At 39.0% G+C, this 18,011-nt stretch overlaps 1 protein-coding gene across 7 annotated transcripts in view; it reads left to right on the forward strand.

The window, feature by feature from the left end:
* Nucleotides 1-18,011, forward strand: part of SUMF1 (sulfatase modifying factor 1) — a 111,620-nt gene that overhangs the window by 13,371 nt on the left and 80,238 nt on the right. The window lies entirely within an intron of this gene.

The following is an 18,011-nucleotide window of genomic DNA, read 5'->3' on the forward strand; positions in this document are numbered from 1 at the left end:
GTTCCAGACATTTTAGTAGGCTTGTGTATATTTGAGAATTTGTCTACTCACATGTCTCATGAGAAAGCAAAATATACAAGGAAAGGAGTGTGGGTAAGCTGGGAAGCTGAGGGTTCACAAAACAAGGATGGCTGAGGACACAGAAGGAGCAGGAGGTGGGAAGAGAGGAAAGGAAACGGGGTCAGCTGACCCAAGGGAGACTGATTAAGATACAGACATCGAAGACAGGAACTCAGCACTAATCTTCCTTTGTTATACAAGTTCCCTTTCAACTCCTGCCTGAATCTCATCTTTATGTGTTGGGGTCGCTATTCTCTGGTGAGCAGCAGTGCCAGAAAAATTAAACATTCCTGGCTCGGGTTTGCTTTCTCTTCAAACTCGTAGCAAAACTTGGGGGGGAAAAGATGAGGTAGAAGCAGATTTGCTCTCAAGTCGTTTATAGGAGAATCAGGCCACTTTTATGTATGTATTTTAGAAAAATGTTTTAAAAACATGACTGAATTCCATCTGAATTTCAGAGCTTTCTTTGCTTGCTACAAGTTTATATTATAAGTCTATTATATAACCTGATTACCCCCCCGCCGTTTTTTTTAAAGGGCTTTGACAAAGGTCAGATTGGCTTAGTGCTGATGAGCCAGTAGCTCAGGATGTGGTGCCTTGTTTTATGATGGGGAGTTCAGCTGGGGGAGGGCCTTTGCACTTATTTTTGTAATTTGTGCTTTCCGATACAAGGCCTCCTGTCACTTGAGAACCTCTGAGCACATTAGGCATAAAGGCAGAGGCAGAGGATTACTGGGCTCTGACGGTGCCCTCTTACGTCCATAGTGAAGTGTGTGTGCTGGTAACTAGGATGAAGATAAGCAGCTCTTACCGGGTCGTAGTGTTGGTCTCTTGCTTAAATGCTCATAATGGAAAAGCAGACCTTTTAAGCATGTTTAGAAAGGGTTGGAACAAGTGAAATGAATCTGTTGGTGATCCGAGAGAGCTAAGTTTTTGTTTTTAGGTCTTGGCCCACCCTAATGCACCAGACCTGTTTTTAACCCAGTGTTTCCAGAAGTGTAGGATAGGAGATGGTCCATGAGGTGACTTGAAGTGAAGCAGGTGACTTAAGCTGGTACATGGCCAAACGTAAGAGAATCCTGAATCACATTGTCTCAGGGCTCTTTCAAGGCCTGATTAAGTTGAGAAGAAAGTCTCATTTGAGCGCTGGCATGTCACTAACACTCAGCGGCACTTGTTAATCTCCTTTCTAACACAGAAAATAGGCCTCAGAACCTTCCTCAGGCTTCAGTGGCTGGCTGGAATTTAATAATACGGTTTATGTTTGTGTACATTTTATTTACTTCTAAAATTTTTGTTGGAGTATGGTTGCCTTACAATGTTGTGTTAGTTTCTGCTGTACAGCCAAGTGAATCAGCTACACGTATACATATATCGCCTCTTTTTTGGATTTCCTTCCTATTTAGATCTCCAGACAGCATTGAGTAGAGCTCCCTGTGCTATACCGTAGGTTATCATTAGCTATCTATTTTATACATAGTGGTGTATATATGTCAATCCCAATCTCCCAATTCATCCCACCCTCCCTTTCCCCCCTTGGTGTCCATATGTTTGTTGCCTACATCCGTGTCTCTATTTCTGTTTTGCAAATAGGTTCATCTGTATGTACATTTTAAATGTGATTATTTTATAAGATTGGTTACTTTCACATAGTTGTTTTACATGTTTACTATCGTATAATTATTTTAAATGTTTCATATAATTATTTAAAATAAATGTCATTATTTTAAATGTCATAAATGTTCTCTTATGATAGGTAACACTAGTGATATAACTTTTCCTTATTAGAAAAAGCCTTTTTATTGTAAAAGAAAAGTCAAATACAGAACATCAGGCAAAGCAAATGTGTAGCTTTACTGTGTTATTTTTAAACAAACATGATCGTAACCTTCCCGTAAGTCAAGAATTAGGATTTTGCTCCCTGCCCCAGCGATCCCATCCACGAGCCACATTCTTATCATCACCCCCTCTGTCCCTGAAGTAGCCACTGTCTTGCTTTTTAAAGTAGATGCTTCCCTGCCTTTCTTTATAGTAATATTGCGAGGTGTGCCTCTCAAGACTACCAGTGTTTATTCTTGTCTATTTAAAGGAAATTTGTGTCTTTTAAGACTCTTTTAATCAATGGATTTCCCTTCCATTACTCTGCTCCTCCCCAGCCCCTGGCCCTTGCCCCCCTTTTTTTCCCTAACAATTTATCTGTGGAAGAATCCAGGTTGTTTTAGCGGTAGGCTTTCCCACAGTCTGAATTTTGCTGCCTGCACTGTCCCAGTACAGCTCACCTTTCCTCTCTGTCCTGCAAGTTGGTAGCTGGATCGCCAGGCCTGATCAGACTCATGTTTGGACCCTGTGGCAAGACCTCAGATAGTGACGTGTTCTTTCACTACGAGGCACCTAATGTCTTCTTCTTCCTCTTTTTGTGATGTTACCTGCTGTTAGTGCTCAGTGCCTAGACCCATTAATTCACTGGGAGTGGGAAGATTCTGATAATCTAATAGGTTTTTTTTCATTTATTAATTGAGATACTTTTATAAAGAGATGGTTGCCTCGTCTGCTCTTTTCTTTTTTTTTTTAAGTGACCAATTAGGTTTCTTTTTTTAAAAATTAAACATTTAAAGAATATTGTAAATTACATGCAGTTGTAAGAAATAATACAGAGATCCTGTGCACCTTCCCCCCAGTTTCCTTCAATGATAACATCTTGTATAACTATAGTACAACTTTACAACCAGGAAACTGACAATTGACACAACCCACTTACCTTTGTCTGGTTTTAGCAGTTTTATATGTATTCATTTGTATGTGTGTATTTAGTTGTATGCAGTTTTATCACAAATGTAGATTTGTATAATCACCGGATTAAAAAATTATCTTCATGAACCTATGGATTTAAAAATATTTTACGGGTTTTGTTCACTTGGAATCATGATACCTTTTGAATGTCAAATTTTCCTATTTTGGGGTATTGAGTGCCTCTTTAAGTTCTTGTGAGTTCTTTTTTTCTTCTCTTTTTAAAACAGCTTTATTGAGATATTTATTATCCCACAGAATTCACCATTTAAGTGCACAATTTATTCAGCTTTTTCTGGTGCATTTATAGAGTCGTGCAGCCGTCACCACCATCCCAGTGCAAAACATATCCACCAGCCCAAAAGGAACCATGTGCCCATTTGCAGTCCCTCCTCATTCCCACCCCGATCCTTAAGCAACTGTCCTGAGTCCTTTTGGAGTAACCCTAGTCGTCAGTGCTTCCTTGCTTTCTGTAATGACCCCCTGGCCTGGAATCAGCCATTTATTTAAGAAACACTAGCACCTTTTAGTAGAAAATAGTATTCCAGGACCCTGTCTAGGTTCTAGGTGTGCTCATTGCCTAAGGTTGGTCATTGTTTCTAGGCCTCTTCAGTGGGCAGAGCTATGATAAAATGCTCTATGAGTTCATACCGATGTTTCTAGGTTAGGGTTTATAACTTAGCCGGTTTTTGTATTACCTGTATCTTCTTCCTTCCACATCAAGAATCCTGGTTCTCAAGGATACAGGGGATGATAGAATCAGAATAACCTATAATTACTCATTTATTTTATCCCAGCTCTTATACATGGCAGTCTCAAAATAACAAGACTAATGCTACCATCACCAATGGAATTACTGAGACCAGGTCAAAAAAAAAAAAATAGCTTTTACATTTGCATTTCCTGTTTCTCTCCCAGTTTTAAAATTGTTGTACTATTTCTGTATTATCAGAGCATGTGTCCATTACATAGAGTACTCACTTCCACAAGTAACTATATGTTTAATGCTTTCTATGTTCAATGTCTCTCTAGTCATTTGGATTAATGAAGCTTTTTCTCTTCTAGATTCTTAAGGAAATGGTCTTGGGGACAGTATTGCCTAGTTTTTGCATATTGTTGACAGTTTGTTATTGCCTGTTAGACTTTGAAGTCAATTTTGCTGGATGTGAAATCTGGTTCACTTTTGTTTTTCTTGAGTATCTTATATATGTTATTTTGTTTTCTCTTGGAATAGGCATTACTGTTGAAAGTCTGATGATAGTCAAATTTTCTTTCCCTTGAAAGCTACTTGTTGTTTCTGCCTAGATACCCAAGGATTTTTTTTTCTTTTTCTTTAGTATCTAGTGATTTTACCAGAATATATCTTGGTGTTTCTTTGTGGGTCAGTATTCTCAGGTATGGGGTGTGTTCTTTTAATATGTAGCTTCAAAAATTTTTTTTCTAATTTCAGGAAATTTTTCTTCAAGTTTTTGCTATTTTTTTCTGTGCCCTTACCTTTTTTTTCTTCTTTAGGAATTCTTAATATATCTGTTTGTAGGATTCATTTTCAGTGTTTATCACTTTTGAATATTTCTATCTCTTTTTTTTAAATTAAATTCTTCCTTTTCATCTTCTTTCTCTCTTAAGTATTCTTGTATTCATTTCTGAACTGACTTTTTCTTTTGTTTTAGTTGTTTCTTGAGTTCTCTACCTCATCTGAGTTTGCTGATTCTGATTTATTCTCATGAATCATTTTCTTAATTCCGCTGACCTCATTTTTTTTTTTTTTTTTTTTGCGGTATGCGGGCCTCTCACTGCTGTGGCCTCTCCCGCCGCGGAGCACAGGCTCCGGACGCTCAGGCCCAGTGGCCACGGCCCACGGGCCCAGCCACTCCGCGGCATGTGGGATCCTCCCGGACCGGGGCACGAACCCGCGTTCCCTGCATCGTCAGGCGGACCCTCAACCACTGCGCCACCAGGGAAGCCCTGTTTTTTAATGTATACAGTTTTGAGGCAAAACATGGATCTGGCTCTCAGGGTTTGCTTGTAAAGATAAACTGTGAATTTAATGGTTAAAAATAGAGTACATGTGCATGCTGGAATTTTCTTATTCGTGATTATTCTTTGGATGCTGAATTTGAAACAGGGTCTTAAAAAGCTATAGATATCAAATCCTAGAAAGGATTAAGGTTGTCGTGTTGTTGATTTTGTTGGTTTGGGGGTATTTTACCCTAGAAAACTTATTGTTGAAAAGGATGGTATTTAAAATATTTAATTTCTAAAAAGTATGTTTCATTTTTTTACTTGTGTCATTAATGTATCTCATAAATCTTTGACAGAGGAATGGCTGTGGGGTAGGAGAAAACAGTTCCTCTTGATGGGATCCCGAGAAACAATGATCACCTATTGGTTTGTAATTTTGTACTTTCAAAGTTGTTAACAGTTTAAGGAAACAAATTCCTGAATAAGTGTCCTCCATAAAGGAGGATGGGAGGCTATTTTGAGATGTTATTTTCAACTGAAAGCCAATTTCAGTGAGGATTCAGAATTACCAAGGCTGCTGCTTCTTTTTCTTCTTTTTTGAGTAAAAAAAAACAATGTGTAAAAAAACAAAGTCTCTTCTGCCTAAAGGACATCCTTTGGTAAATGTTTTTGTTATTAATTGTCTTAAAATATCTTTATTTTGCTTCATTACTGAAAGATATTTTCACCAAGTAAAAATTTTAGGTTGGCAGTTATTTCCTGTCAGTACACCGTAGGGCTTATTTCACTGTCTTCTGGCTTTTGTTGTTGCCATTCAAAAGTCAGCCATCAGGAACATCTGTTGCTCTTCCCCTGTAGGTGATTGGGCTCTGCCTGCTTTTAAAACTGTCTCCTGTCTTTGCTATTCTACAGTTTCACTATGGTATGTCTAGGTGTTGATTTCTTTCATTTTTCCTGCTTGAGTTTTATTGGGCTTCCTGGGTCTGAGCAGTGGTGTTTTTAAAACAAATCTGGATTATTCTTTTTTTTTTTTAATTTATTTTTTAGGCCACGCCATGCGGCATGTGGCATCTTAGTTCCCTGACCAGGGATCGAACCTGTGCCCCCTGCAGTGGAAGTGCAGAGTCCTAACCACTGGACCGCCTGGGAATTCCCTGGATTATTCTTTTTTTTGGGGAGGGAGAAAAGAGTGTTGTCTTTTTTTTAATTTTTATTTTTATACAGCGGGTTCTTATTAGTCATCAGTTTTATACACATCAGTGTATACATGTCAATCCCAATTGCCCAATTCATCACACCACGACCCTCACCCCCCCGCGGCTTTCCCCCCATGGTGTCCATATGTTTGTTCTCTACATCTGTGTCTCAATTTCTGCCCCGAAAACTGGTTCATTTGTACCATTTTTCAAGGTTCCACATATATGCGTTAATATATGATATTTGTTTTTCTCTTTCTGACTTACTTCACTCTGTATGACAGTCTCTAGATCCATTCACGTCTCTACACATTACCCAATTTCATTTCTTTTTATGGCCGAGTAATATTCCATTGTATATATGTACTACATCTCCTTTATCCATTCGTCTGTCAAGGGGCATTTAGGTTGCTTCCATGACCTGGCTATTGTACATAGTGCTGCAATGAACATTGGGGTTCATGTGTCTTTTTGAATTATGGTTTTCTCTGGGTATATGCCCAGTAGTGGGATTGCTGGATCATATGGTAATTCTATTTTTAGTTTTTTAAGGAACCCTCCATACTGTTCTCCATAGTGGCTGTATCAGTTTACATTCCCACCAACAGTGCAAGAGGGTACCCTTTTCTCCACACCCTCTTCAGCATTTGTTGTTTGTAGATTTTCTAATGAAGCCCATTCTAACTAGTATAAGGTGATACCTCATTGTAGTTTTGATTTGCATTTCTCTAATAATTAGTGATGTTGAGCAGCTTTTCATGTGCTTCTTGGCCATATGTATGTCTTCCGTGGAGAAATGTCTATTTAGGCCTTCTGCCCATTTTTTGATTGGGTTGTTTGTTTTTTTAATATTGAGCTGCATGAGCTGTTTATATATTTAGGAGATTAATCCTTTGCCCATTGATTCATTTGCAAATATGTTCTCCCATTCTGAGGGTTGTCTTTTCATCTTGTTTATGGTTTCCTTTGCTGTGCAAAAGCTTTGAAGTTTCATTAGGTCCCATTTGTTTATTTTTGTTTTTATTTTCATTACTCTAGGAGGTGGATCAAAAAAGATCTTGCTGTGATTTATGTCAAAGAGTGTTCTGCCTATGTTTTCCTCTAAGAGTTTGATAGTGTCCAGTCTTACATTTATGTCTCTAATCCGTTTTGAGTTTATTTTTGTGTATGGTGTTAGGGAGTGTCTAATTTCATTCTTTTACATGTAGCTATCCAGTTTTCTCAGCACCACTTATTGAAGAGACTGTCTTTTCTCCATTTTATATCTTTGCCTTCTTTGTCATAGATTAGTTTACCATATGTGCGTGGGTTTATCTCTGGGCTTTCCAACTTGTTCCATTGATCTGTGTTTCTGTTTTTGTGCCAGTACCATATTGTCCTGATTACTGTAGCTTTGTAGTATAGTCTAAACTTAGGGAGTCTTATTCCTCCAGCTCCATTTTTTTCCCTAAAGACTGCTTTTGCTATTCGGGGTCTTTTATGTCTACATACAGATTTTAAGGTTTTTTGTTCTGGTTCCATAAAAAATGCCATTGGTAATTTGATAGGGATTGCATTGAATCTGTAGATTGCTTTGGGTAGTATAGTCATTTTCACAATATTGATTCTTCCAATCCAAGAACATGGTATATCTCTGCATCTGTTGGTATCATCTTTAATTTCTTTCATCAGTGTCTTACAGTTTTCTGCATACAGGTCTTTTGTGTCCCTAGGTAGCTTTATTCCTAGGTATTTTATTCTTTTTGTTGCAATGGTAAATGGGAGTGTTGCCTTAATTTCCCTTTCAGATATTTCATCATTAGTGTATAGGAATGCAGGAGATTTCTATGCATTAATTTTGTATCCTTCAACTTTACTGAATTCACTGATTAGCTGTAGTAGTTTTCTGGTGGCATCTTTAGGATTCTCTGTGTATAGTATCATGTCATCTGCCAACAGTGACAGTTTTACCTCTTCTTTTCCAATTTGTATTCCTTTTATTTCTTTTACTTCTCTGATTGCTGTGGCTAGGACTTCCAAAACTATGTTGAATAATAGTGGTGAGAGTGGACATCCTTGTCTTGTTCCTGATCTCATAGGAAATGCTTTCAGTTTTTCACCATTGAGAATGATGTTTGCCGTGGGTTTGTCGTATATGGCCTTTATTATGTTGAGGTAGATTCCCTCTATGCCCACTTTCTGGAGAGTTTTTATCATAAATGGGTGTGGAATTTTGTCAAAAGCTTTTTCTGCATCTATTGAGATGACCATATGGTTTTTATTCTTCAATTTGTGAATATGGTGTATCACGTTGATTGATTTGCGTATATTGAAGAATCCTTGCATCCCTGGGATAAATCCCACTTGATCATGGTGTATGATCCTTTTAATGTGTTGTTGGATTCTGTTTGCTAGTATTTTGTTGAGGATTTTTGCATCTATATTCATGAGTGATATTGGTCTGTAATTTTCTTTTTTTGTAGTATCTTTGTGTGGTTTTGGTATCAGGGTGATGGTGGCCTCATAGAATGAGTTTGGGAGTGTTCCTTCCTCTGCAATTTTTTGGAAGAGTTTGAGAAGGGTGGGTGTTAGCTCTTCTCTAAATGTTTGGTAGAATTCGCCTGTGAAGCCATCTGGTCCTGGACTTTTGTTTGCTGGAAGACTTTTTTTTTTTTTTTTTTTTGCTGGAAGACTTTTAATCACAGTTTCAATTTCATTACTTGTGATTGGTCTGTTCATATTTTCTATTTCTTCCTGGTTCAGTCTTGGAAGGTTATACCTTTCTAAGAATTTGTCCATTTCTTCCAGATTGTCCATTTTATTGGCATAGAGTTGCTTGTAGTAGTCTCTTAGGATGCTTTGTATTTCTGCGGTGTCTGTTGTAACTTCTTTTTCATTTCTAATTTTATTGATTCGAGTCCTCTCCCTCTTTTTCTTGATGAGTCTGGCTAATGGTTTATCAATTTTGTTTATCTCCTCAAAGAACCAGCTTTTAGTTTTATTGATCATTGCTATTGTTTTCTTTGTTTCTATGTCATTTATTTCTGCTCTGATCTTTATGATTTCTTTCCTTCTGCTAACTTTGGGTTTTGTTTGTCCTTCTTTCTCTAGCTCCTTTAAGTGCAAGCTTAGATTATTTCTTTGAGATTTTTCTTGTTTCTTGAGGTAGGCTTGTACAGCTATAAACTTTCCTCTTAGAACTGCTTTTGCCGAATCCCATAGGTTTTGGAATGTCGTGTTTTCATTGTCATTTGTTTCTAGGTATTTTTTGTTTTCCTCTTTGATTTCTTCAGTGATCTCTTGGTTATTTAATAACATAGTGTTTAGCCTCCATGTGTTTGTGTTTTTTACATTTTTTCCCCTATAATTCATTTCTAATCTCATAGCGTTGTGGTCAGACAAGATGCTTGATATGATTTCAATTTTCTTAAATTTACTGAGGCTTGATTTGTGACCCAAGATGGGATCTATCCTGGAGAATGTTCCGTGCGCACTTGAGAAGGAAGTGTAAGCTGTTTTTTGATGGAATATCCTATAAATATCAATTAAATCTATCTGGTCTATTGTGTCATGTAAAGCTTCTGTTTCCTTATTTATTTTCATTTTGGATGATCTTTCCATTAGTGTAAGTGAGGTGTTAAAGTCCCGCACTATTATTGTGTTACTGTTGATTTCCTCTTTTATAGCTGTTAGCAGTTGCCTTATGTATTCAGGTTCTCCTATGTTGGGTGCATATATATTTATAAGTGTTATATCTTCTTCTTGGATTGATCCCCTGATCATTTTGTAGTATCCTTCCTTGTCTCTTGTAACATTCTTTATTTTAAAGTCTATTTTTTCTGATATGAGTATTGCTACTTGAGCTTTCTTTTGATTTCCATTTGTATGGAATATCTTTTTCCATCCCCTCACTTGCAGTCTGAATGTGTCCCTAGGTCTGAAGTGGGTCTCTTGTAGACAGCATATATATGGGTCTTGTTTTTGTATCCATTCAGCAAGCCTGTGTCTTTTGGTTGGAGCATTTAATCCATTCACGTTTAAGGTAATTATCAATATGTATGTTCCTATTACCATTTTCTTAATTGTTTTGCATTTGTTTTTGTAGGTTGTTTTCTTCTCTTCTGTTTCCCACTTAGAGAAGTTCCTTTAGCTTTTGTTGTAGAGCTGGTTTGGTGGTGCTGAATTCTCTTAGCTTTTGCTTGTCTGTAAAGCTTTTGATTTCTCCGTCAAATCTGAATGAGATCCTTGCTGGGTAGAGAAATCTTGGTTGTAGGTTCTTCCATATCATCACTTTAAGTATATCATGCCACCCCCTTCTGGCTTGTAGAGTTTCTGCTGAGAAATCAGCTGTTAACCTTATAGGAGTTCCCTTGTATTTTATTTGTCCTTTTTCCCTTGCTGCTTTCAGTAATTTTTCTTTGTCTTTAATTTTTGCCAATTACATTACTATGTGTCCTGGCGTGTTTCTCCTTGGGTTTATCCTGTATGGGACTCACTGCGCTTCCTGGACTTGGGTGGCTATTTCCTTTCCCATGTTAGGGAAGTTTTCAACTATAATCTCTTCAAATATTTTCTCGGGTCCTTTCTCTCTCTTCTCCTTCTGGGACCCCTATGATGTGAACGTTGTTGTGTTTAATTTTGTCCCGGAGGTCTCTTAGGCTGTCTTCATTTCTTTTCATTCTTTTTTCTTTATTCTGTTCCACAGCACTGCATTCCACCATTCTGTCTTCAGGGTCACTTGTCCATTCTTGTACCTCAGTTATTCTGCTATTGATTCCTTCTAGTGTAGTTTTCATTTCATTTATTGTATTGTTCATCTCTGTTTGTTTGTTCTTTAATTCTTCTAGGTCTTTGTTAAATACTTCTTGCATCTTCTCGATCTTTGCCTCCATTGTTTTTCTGAGGTCCTGGATCATCTTCACTATCGTTATTCTGAGTTCTTTTTCTGGAAGGTTGCCTATCTCCACTTCATTTAGTTGTTTTTCTGCGGTTTTATCTTGTTCCTTCATCTGGTACATAGCCCTCTGCCTTTTCATGTTGTCTATCTTTCTGTGAATGTGGTTTTTTTTGTGTGTGTGTGAATGTGGTTTTTGTTTCACAGGCTGCAGGATTGTAGTTCTTCTTGCTTCTGCTGTGTGTCCTCTGGTTGATCTCTGGATTATTCTTAACACTCATGTTTTTTGTTTTTTTTTTTAAGTAGTTCGGCTTTAAAAGAATTTTTTTAATGTTTTTTAAAAAGTTTTTATTTATTTATTTTTGGCTGCATTGGGTCTTTGTTGCTGCGTGTGGGCTTTCTCCAGTTGCATTGAGCAGGGGCTGCTCTTCATTTCAGCGCGTGAGCTTCTTACTCTGGTGACTTCTCTTGTTGTGAAGCACAGGCTCTAGGTGTGCGGGCTTCAGTAATTGTGGCATGCAGGCTCAGTAGTTGTGGCTTGCAGGCTCTAGAGTGCAGGCTCAGTAGTTGTGGCCTGCATATAATTTTTGCTTGCAGCACTCATACATATTTTTTATAATTTAAAGGAGAAAGTAATCTATTATATTTACCCAAACTATTTCTGTTGCTCTTCCTTCATTCCTGAAGTTCCATGTTTCCCTTCACCTTAAAAAACTTCTTTTAGTGTTTTAGAGCAGGTCTTATGGTGATGAATTCTCTTAGTTTCTCTTCATCTGCAAATATCTTTATTTCACCTTCATTCTTGAATGCTATTTTCACTGGATACACAGTCCTGGGTTGACAGTTCTTTGCTTTCATCACTTCAGAAATATTTCGCTCTTTTCTGTTCATGTGGTTTCTAATAACAGTCATTTGAGTCACTGTTCTCTCATATGTATTGTGTCATTTTTTTTTCCTGGCTTCTTTCAAGATTTAAAAATTGTTTTGTCTGCAGTAGTTTGATTATGCTTTTGGACATTGTTTTCTTACAGATTACCCTGTTTGGGGTTTGTTGAGATACTTGTGTCTGTAAATTTGTGTCTTTAACCATATTTGGGGGAGTTTTTAGCCATGATTCCAAATATTTTTTCAACACCAATGTTGCCTCTCATTTTGGGATACCAGTGCATGAATGTTAGACCTTTGATTATCCGAGAGATGCCTTAGGCTTTGTTCACTGTTTAAAAATTTTTTTTCTCTATTCTTAGTTTGTGTACTTTCTTTTGATATGTCTTCAAGTTTCCTATTTTTTCTGTCATTTTCATTCTGCTCTTGAGCCTGTCCAGTGAATTTTGATTTTCATATATTGTATTTTGCAATTCTAAAGTTTCCTTTTTAAAAATAGCTCCTGCTTCTCTGTTGAGAATGAATGCCTGTCTTTTCATTCATTTCAAGAGCATTCATCTTTACCTCATAGCTGATGGTTATAATAGCTGCTTTGGTCTTTGTCTGATAATTCCAATATCTCAGTCATCTTGGGTTTGACACCTGTTCATTTTCTTTTCCCTTCAGTATTGGGACTCTGGGTCCTGTTATAATGCTCTGGAGAAAGTTGACTTTTTTTGAGGCAATCAACCTGATAATCTCGTTAAGTACAGATCTGAAGTTTTGTCTTGCCTACTGCTGGTAGTGATTTTGTAGCTCTGTTCATTCATCCCTTTCATGCTAGCATAGCACTGTAGTTATTTTTTTCTTTGTCGTAACTAGCATTTTACTTTTTTTAATTGAATTATATTTGATTTTACAATGTTGTGTTAATTTCTGCTGTCTAGCAAAGTGATTCAGTTATACATATATATATATATATTGCTTTTCATATTCTTTTCCATTATGGTTTATCACATTTTACTTGTTTAATCAATTTCTTGCAGTTGATTAAAGGCATAATAATGCCTACCTAGTAGAGTATTGTAAAGACCAAATGAAATAATATACACAGAATCACCTAGTAGTACAATATCTAGCACATAAAGAGCCTTTTAATAAATGTTGTTATTCTAGTTTCTTCAAATGCATTATCTCTTTGCCTGGCCTAATTGAAAATTTATTTAAATCTTCTTTGCTTCACTCGTGCCCATTTTCATGAATTGGAAATGCCACATAAAGTGTTCTACCAAATTACAATGATATTTTCAAAGGATTTGCTGTTGTGGAATAAAGCCTCTTGGATTGTCTCAGAGTCCTTGACTGGAGGAATATAGAAGTGATAAATCTGTTTTTGGTGGGGGAGGGAGGTAAAATATATATATAACATAAAATTTATCATTTTAATTATTTTTAAACGGGTAATTCATTGACATCATGTACATTCCCAATGTTGTGCAACCCTCAATCACCACTGTGCATTTCCCAAGATTGTTCACCATCCCAAACAGAAACTCTGTACCATTAAACAATAAATTTTCATTCTCTCCTCCCCTAGCCCCTGGTAACCTTTTTCCTACTTTGTGTCTCTTTTAATTACTCTATTCTAAGTGCCTCATAGATGGAATCATACAATATTTGTCCTTTTATGATTGGCTTATTTCACTTACCATAATGTCTTCAAGGTTCATTCGTGTTGTAGCATGTATCAGAATTTCATTTCTTGATAAACAACAAGGTCCTGCTGATTAGCACAGGGAAACGTATTCAGTATTCTGTGATAAACCATAATGAAAATGAATATAAAAAAAGAATGTATATATATGTATAACTGAATCACTTTGCTGTACAGTAGAAATTAACACAACTTTGTAAATCAACTATACTTCAATAAAAAAAAGAATTTCATTCCTTTTTAAGGCTGAATAATATTCCAGTGTTTCTGTATACCGCATTTTGTTTAATCATCTGTCAGTGGATGTTTGGGTTGTTTTCAGCTTTTGTGTATTGTGAATAATGCTGCCATGAGCATTGGTGTACAAGTATCTGTACAAGAATTGTACAAGTACAATTCTTTTGGGTATATACAGTAACATATCTTTTTTTTGGATTCATGCCTCCTTGATTGTCTGCCATCCATCAGTGGGGTCTGTTTTTTGACTTCTTCTAGTGATAGAAATGAGTCTAGCTCCCTCTGTTTGAAGATTTGCTTTCTGGCATAAAATATGGGCTGTTTGTTTAACAAACCATCAGAAATGTCCTACTGTCTTCTAGGTACTGTGCTATTCCTGAGAATACAGCGATGAAACATAACTTCCCTGTCTTTTAGCTGTGCAAAGTCTAAGGGATACAGTGACATCAACTCTGAACTGATATGAGGTGTTTTTTATTGTTTTGTTTTGTTTTTTTGCGGTATGTGGGCCTCTCATTGTTGTGGCCTCTCCCGTTGCGGAGCACAGGCTCTGGACGCGCAGGCTCAGCGGCCATGGCTCGCGGGCCCAGCCGCTCTGCGGCATGTGGGATCTTTCCAGACCCGGGCACGAACCCACGTCCTCTGCATCGGCAGGCGGACTCTCAACCACTGCGCCATCAGGGAAGCCCGAGGTGTCTTTTTTTTTTTTTCTGATTTATGACTTTTTAATAGAGAAATAAAAATGAAAACACATATATCATCTGTTTAAAAATTCTTGAAAAGAATGAGAGTATATGAAGTCCATCCTATTCTGTAGTGGAAGTACATCCGCAGGTGCTGTGATAAAGAGAAGTGGTGAGGAGTTGGGGTAGATGCCAGGAAAACTGAATTTGCTAGGTTGATCAGAGAAGGCCTGTGTGAGGAAGAGCCATTTTAGGGAAGCCTTGCAGGTGAGGAAGAACTCATCTTGGGATGAACTAGAGCACAGTGTCTGGTGGAGGGCCTACTATGTCCGGATGTGTTGACCATCTGCCTTCAGCTTGACATGGTCAGGACTCAGCTAAGCTTACTCTGGGAAGTCCATTTGAAATGCCCTTCCGTTGTCCCACATTCCAGATTTAGATGCTTCCATTTATTTGTTCTTATGACTTCTTGTGCCTTCCTTTTATGTCATTTACCTCCCCTATAATTATTTGTGTAGGTATTTGTTGAATGCCCTTTGCTTTACCTGATATGTCCTGTGATGGTGGGTGGGGATGCTTCTGTATTATTCACAATATCCCCAGCCTAGTAACTGTCATTAGTAAGCACTTAATAAACATTTGTCGAAAAATGAAAGAATGCCATTTGGGTATCACCTGGGGGAGCATTAGTTTTTGAGGGCTGAGGGGCTCAGACCTGGTATGACCTGTCTTATGTTGGAAAGGCAGCTTTTCCTTGGCACGAGAACACTGATCCAATCAACAGGGTTAAGGTCGGTTCACAGTAACTGAAGAGTTTTGGCAAGAGCGATCCAGGGCTGGCTGATTGGATAAGAAGGGAACATGGTCAGACAACCGTATTTTATGTCTGTTTTTGAAAGGAGTAGTTGTCCACCTGTCTTAGGAGTCAGTGTGTGGTGTAGGCTCAGGAAGCAAAGCATGTTAACCCTGGAAACTGAGAACCCAATATAATAAGATAACAGGGCACAATATTTTATTCCAGCCTGCTCCAAAACAAGGCACCTGATCAGAATGAGTGTGAGTGAGGTGTGTTGGGGTCCCAGGGGCTCAGATTCCAAATATCTGTTTAAGGTGTTCTTAAGTGTCTTTTCAAGTCATGGGTCTTTTGAGGTCTGTCTTGGATTAAGAAATAAAAATGATTCTCACATCCCCCCTACCTCCCAGCTGTTGGCGTTTGCGCCATAAAATCTCCTTGGTGAGACAAAGACAGACTATCTAGTAGGGAGTCCTGCTCAGGGGATATCCAGCATTAAGAAAAATTTATGCAAAAATGAAGGTTTAGAATGGAGGGAGCTTCCAAAATCATCAGGCAAAAACCCTTCCTCTTGTAGATGAGGCAGCCATGGCCCAGGAGGGGAAATGGCTCCCCTCAGTTCTCAGTAATGTTTGAGGGGGGCCACGAAATAGTACCTGAGAACTAGTATAGTACCTTTCCCCTTACGGACCCCTGTGCAAAACCCATAAGACAACGGCTGATTCTCTCTCTCTTTAAAAGTATATCCCACTGAAAAAGCATATCCCACTGATAGACTATATTTAAAATTGGTGTTTATCCAGAAGATGGTCACGCAAGGTGCTGAGGGCTTTGGAAACCATGGAAACCTCAGGAAAAGGTGAACTTATTTGTTAAATAAATGTTGATCCTGTGTATGCTATGGGCCTGGCAGTGCCAGACGGCTGGCAGAAGACCTCAGACATCCCAAAAGTCAAGAATTTCCCATGTACCTAGGGAGGGCAAAAGAAAAAAGAAAAAATGGAGACAAAAGAACAGGGACAGGACCTGCACCTAGGGGAGGGAACTGTGAAGGATGAAAGGTTTTCACACACTAGGAAGCCCCTTCACTGGCAGAGATAGGGGTGGGGGCAGGTGGGAAGCTTCAGAGCCATGGAGGAGAGCGCAGCCACAGAGTTGCGGAGGGCAAAGCAGAGAGATTCACACAAAGAGGATCGGTGCTGACCAGCACTCACCAGACTGAGAGGCATAAGCCAGGGTGGGCGGGGTTGGGAGCTGAGGCTCGGGCTTCGGAGGTCGGATCCCAGGGAGAGGACTGGGGTTGGCTGCGTGAACACAGCCTGAAGGGGGCTAGTGCCCCACAGCTAGCCAGAAGAGTCCAGGAAAAAGCCTGGACTTGCCTAAGAGGCAAGAGACCATTGCTTAAGGGTGTGCGAGGAGAGGGGATTCAGAGTGCCCCCTAACCGAGTCCAGAGATGGGTGTGAGCCGTGGCTGTCAGTGCAGACACCAGAGACGGGCATGAGACTCTAAGGCTGCTGCTGCAGCCGCCAAGAAGCCTGTGTGCAAACACAGGTCACTCTCCACACCGCCGGAAGCCTGTGCAGCCCGCCACTGCCAGGATCCTGTGATCCAGGGACAACTTGCCCGGGAGAATGCACAGCGCGCCTCAGGCTGGTGCAATGTCACACTGGCCTTTGCCGCCGCAGGTTTGCCCCGCTTTCCGTACCCCTCCCTTCCCCCAGGCCTGAGTGAGCCAGAGCCCCCTAATCAGCTGCTCCTTTAACCCCGTCCTGTCTGGGTGAAGAACAGACACCCTCAGGTGACCTACACGCAGAGGTGAGTCCAAATCCAAAGCTGAACCCCAGGAGCTGTGCGAACAAAGAAGAGAAAGGGAAATCTCTCCCAGCAGCCTCAGGAGCAGCGGATTAAACCTCCACAATGAACTGGATGTACCCTGCATCTGTGGAATACTGGAATAGACAACGAATCATCCCAAAGTTGAGGTGGTGGACTTTGGGAGCAACTGTGGCCTTGGTGTTTGCTTTCTGCATCTAATTTCTTCCTGGCTTTATGTTTGTCTTAGTTTAGTATTTAGAGTTTATTATCATTGGTAGATTTATTTATTGATTTGGTTGCTCTCTTCCTCCTTTTATATATATATATTTTTTTTTCCTTTTTCTCTTTTTGTGAGTGTGTATGTGTATGCTTGTTTGTGTGATTTTGTCTGTATAGCTTTGCTTTTACCATTTGTCCTAGGGTTCTGTCTGTCTTTTTTTTTTTTAGTATAGTTTTTAGCTCTTGTTATAATTGGTGGATTTGTTTTTTGGTTTGGTTGCTATCTCCTTTCTTTTTTTTATTACTTTTTAATTAAAAAATTTTTAATAATGATTTTTTATTGTTTATTTTAATAACTTTATTTTATTTTATTTTATTTCTTTCTTTTTTTTCTCCCTTTTCTTCTGAGCTGTATGACTGACAGGGTCTTGCTGCTCTGGCCGGGTGTCAGGCCTGTGCCTCTGAGGTGGGAGAGCCGAGATCAGGACATTGGTCCACCAGAGACCTCCCAGCTCCACATAATATCAAGTGGCGAAAGCTCTCCCAGAGATCTTCATCTCAACGCTAAGACCCAGCTCCACTCAACAACCAGCAAGCTACAGTGCTGGACACCCTATGCCAAACAACTAGCAAGACAGGAACACAACACCACCCACTAGGAGAGAGGCTGCCTAAATTCATAATAAGGTCACAGACACCCCAAAACACACCACCCGACGTGGTCCTGCCCACCAGAAAGACAAGATCCAGCCTCATCCACCAGAACACAGGCACTAGTCCCCTCCACCAGGAAGCCTACACAACCCA

The sequence above is a fragment of the Lagenorhynchus albirostris genome, chromosome 10 (assembly GCF_949774975.1).
Source record: "Lagenorhynchus albirostris chromosome 10, mLagAlb1.1, whole genome shotgun sequence".
Classification (NCBI taxonomy): Eukaryota; Metazoa; Chordata; class Mammalia; order Artiodactyla; family Delphinidae; genus Lagenorhynchus; species Lagenorhynchus albirostris.